The sequence below is a fragment of the Carassius auratus genome, unplaced genomic scaffold (genome assembly GCF_003368295.1).
Source record: "Carassius auratus strain Wakin unplaced genomic scaffold, ASM336829v1 scaf_tig00216461, whole genome shotgun sequence".
NCBI classification, from domain to species: Eukaryota; Metazoa; Chordata; class Actinopteri; order Cypriniformes; family Cyprinidae; genus Carassius; species Carassius auratus.
In genome coordinates, this window is record NW_020528584.1 from 24,435 (window position 1) to 28,300 (window position 3,866).

General features: G+C 38.9%; 1 pseudogene; it reads left to right on the forward strand.

Annotated features, from left to right (window-relative positions):
- Positions 1-655: 655 nt before the first annotated feature.
- On the forward strand, positions 656-3,553 carry LOC113098254 (lysophosphatidic acid receptor 6-like; annotated as a pseudogene).
- Positions 3,554-3,866: the final 313 nt, after the last annotated feature.

The window sequence follows — 3,866 nt, forward strand, 5'->3', positions numbered from 1 at the left end:
AATGTATCAATTAGTTTCCACAATATTCACCTTAAGTCATCATTTCAGGGGTTATTTTTCAAAATTCTCCTCGTGGGGGCATGTCACCGGGAGAGAATTCAATTTTTAAATGCTGGTTTTGAGACCATGAACTTGAGACGGTTTTGCACAGGGCACTTGACCTGAGTTCAGGGTAACTCATAGCCCCGGGCCCAGTGAGCTCTCAATGCGGCCCTGCACATTACCTGTGTATTTTCTGGAATTGCAGTGTGAAAGGGGCTTAGTATTGTCAAATGTATCTCTTAAGTACTGTAGAGCTAAGAACTATTTGTCAATATACCATTGTCGGTACTAGTCTGAGATTTCAATATTAACTAAAACATTTTTACCAAAATTATTCCAAAGCACCACTAAATAATCTATTTTATCCACATTATATAGCTCCAGACTCTTAATTTCAACAAAACAGTTTAAACACGAATAACAACTCCAATAAGAGGTGATGCTTGTATTTAATATTAAATAATACAATTACAAATTCAAAGCTGTTAAAAGAGTTATCTTAAGTTAAAAATAGTTTGCACTTTGCACACTATATAATCATTTTTTGCCCTCTGTCTTCTCTGTCAGAGGAGGAGGGACCTATCCAGGATGTAGGAGGAGCCATGGTTACTCAAATATGATAGTCATGATGGCACCAGCACGTAAGGAACAGCACAACTGCCTCTCTCTAACCTCTTCAGTGTTCACAGGATAGAATGCCCCTGAGGCTACTGCTGGAGACAACAAGACAGAGCAGCAAGGAACTGGGTGGGCCAGGAAATAGACACTCAGATGAAGCAAGTCTGACTTGCTTTTGCGCTGTCACACTCAGAGAGAACTGCATGCTGTCTAAAGGTGCTCCACAATCACTGGACAATCTGTGGGACTTAGAACAAAGAGAGCTAATTTAAAGGATACTTCAATACGAGTCTGGGAAGAATTTGGTAAGCATTTGGGAATGCTTTAATTCGTATTTTGGACAAAGAAATTGGTTTTCCTTCAATGGGATATACCAGGAGTGGATTCTAACAGGACTACTCACTTTGGCTGCATGTGGATGATATTGTTCAAGTCGAACCAGAGGAAATGACTGTGTTAATTGAAACGTTGAAATGAATAGCTGCTATGCTTGGGACAACAATCTTGTGGTGTGGCTAGGGAAAGGACAGAAGGAAGAGGGAGGGGAAGAGGTAGTCAGGTCTTCAACATTAGGCTTTGTTGAAGAATGCTGCAGAGGAGTGTTTAGCACAGTTTTTTTAGGAAACTGAGGAAAATTCTCTTATTGTGTAGCCTCGCCTATCTGCCAGCCTATAGTTGTGCCTTTGTTTCATTGAGATGTACAATACCACTGTTCAGATGGTGGCTTTGACACAGATATGGACCGGCAGTGCCAGCAACAAAAATTCCTCTCTGCAGCTATATAACATCACCCACTGCCCAAAGAATGACAACTTCAAATATCCACTCTACAGCATAGTGTTTAGCATTGTCTTCATAGTGGAACTCATCACCAATGTTGCAGCCATGTACATTTTTACTTGTTAACTGAAACTATGGAATGAGACCACGACGTATATGATGAATCTTGTGGTTTCTGATTTATTATCTGTGCTCACACTCCCTTTGAGGGTCTTCATTCAGCAGAACTGGCCATTTGGCAGCCTCCTCTGCCAGCTCTCTGTCTCACTCTTTTACATCAACATGTATGGGAGCATCCTGTTCCTTACATGCATCAGCGTGGACCGTTTCCTCGCCATCGTTCACCCCTTCCGTTCAAGGGGGCTCCGGACCAAATGCAATGCTAAAATTTTGTGTGCTGCTGTTTGGGTTCTAGTGCTGTCTGGAAGTCTTCCGACAGGCTTCATGCTGAACAGTACTAACAAGCAAAAAAACAACACAATAGCCTGCTTTGAGAACTTCTCCTCAAATCAGTGGAAGAGCCATCTTTAAAGGTAGTCATCTTCATAGAGACAGTGGGATTCCTTATCCCATTGATACTGAACGGTGTTTGCTCCGCTATGGTACTCCAAACTTTGAGGAGGCCACAGACTGTTAGTCGGGAGGGAAGCTGAACAAGAAAAAGATCTTGAGGATGATCATTGTCCACCTCTTTATCTTCTGCTTTTGTTTCATCCCCTACAACGTCAACCTCGTCTTCTATTCACTTGTGCGGACAAAAACTTTGGAGGGCTGTGCAGTAGAATCAGTGGTTCGGACAATCTATCCGATTGCTCTGTGTATTGCTGTGTCCAACTGCTGTTTCGACCCCATAGTCTACTATTTCACATCAGAGACGATACAAAACTCCATTATAAGGAAGTCTCAGATGCACCGTTCCTTTGATGTCAAGTTCTCTGAGGCTTTGCAGTCAGAGACAAACTCCTCTCTTCAGTTCAGCCTGAGGTCCATAAAGAACAACATGTTTCACAATGAGTCTAATGTATAAGGACAAGTACTGGACAAATGTGTGTAAAGAAACTGAATATACAAAAAAGCCCTCTGCAGTGGATGAAATTAGGCATAAAACATGAATTTTCCCTAAATTGTTTTGTTAATATCTCTCAGTACAGTAATTACACAACATACTTTTGGAGGGATTTAATTCCTAAGCACTATTTAATTAAACCCACATACAAAATAGAATGGTGCCATTTTATGCAATGCCTGAAGTGTCATAGAATTAACAAGCTGAAAACTTTTGTTGTCATTTTATATAATACTGTATATTGACTTTGCACTGACATTGATACTGTCATAATGCACAGTGTTTTTTTTTCTGTTACAAACTTCACTTGAAAATAAAGTTAGATGATAAATATAGTTAGAGGTGTTTTACTATCGCTCCTTCTCCTTGTGTATTTTCAATACAAAAAGTACTATATAGTCTGTATATTGCAGCTTCAAAGATGAAATATTCTCTTAAAATATTTAGCAGTTACTGTTTAAACTCTTAATATCTATATGCCTCCATAAATGTACTAAATGCATTGTAAGAACAACATTTCCACCACTCAAAGTGTCAGTAACTTAATAGTGAATCAGAAGTACTTCATTCACTTTGATGTGAGGTGCGTTCATGAATCAACTGTGCTTTTTCAGAATTCTGTTCTCTGCATTGTTATAAATATATCATGTGCTGCAGGCAAAAATAAGCTAAGCTTTGGGGTAAATGAGGTTGAAAATATCTTTGTAACCGCACTATTTTTGACATGATAGCACAGCGCTAGGTTTGGCAGGAATGGTTAACATCCAATCATGACCAAAATCCTCCCTTCTAAACATGGCTGTTAAAGTCTGTATTTAAGTGTTGCTATATCTGTAAAGGGAGATCCAACTCTTAAGCTGTTGGCACAACTGAAATGTCAGCTCACCCGCACCCATTGTGTTGCCACGCCATCCACAGGTAGTTTAGTTTAGGATTTGAAAAACAAAGAAAAAGAGGAAATGAAAAAGACTTTAAAAAAAAGTCTAATGAGAAGTACTGACTTCACTCTTACTCCAAATGCAACTGTTCACATTTAGTCATGCAAAGCACGTAGTGTTTTGCGTTCAACAGCACTGACCGTGACTGGATCATATTTTATGTATGTGTCCTCCACAAAATTCAGAACTGGTGAATTACTTTGGGTTTTTAAGTTATAGATTCTTCTAATATTATATTTGGTTACACAAATATTTTAATATTTTTTTAAATCCTTGACTAAACTTTATTTATCCTACATACACATCTCATAAGGTCCAATAAGGTCAAAAAGGTAGATATTGTGTAGTCTCAGAACCAGTAGTTGGTCCACCAATTACTAAGATCGCATTTTGTATTCATGATTGTTTTAGACAATTTAACA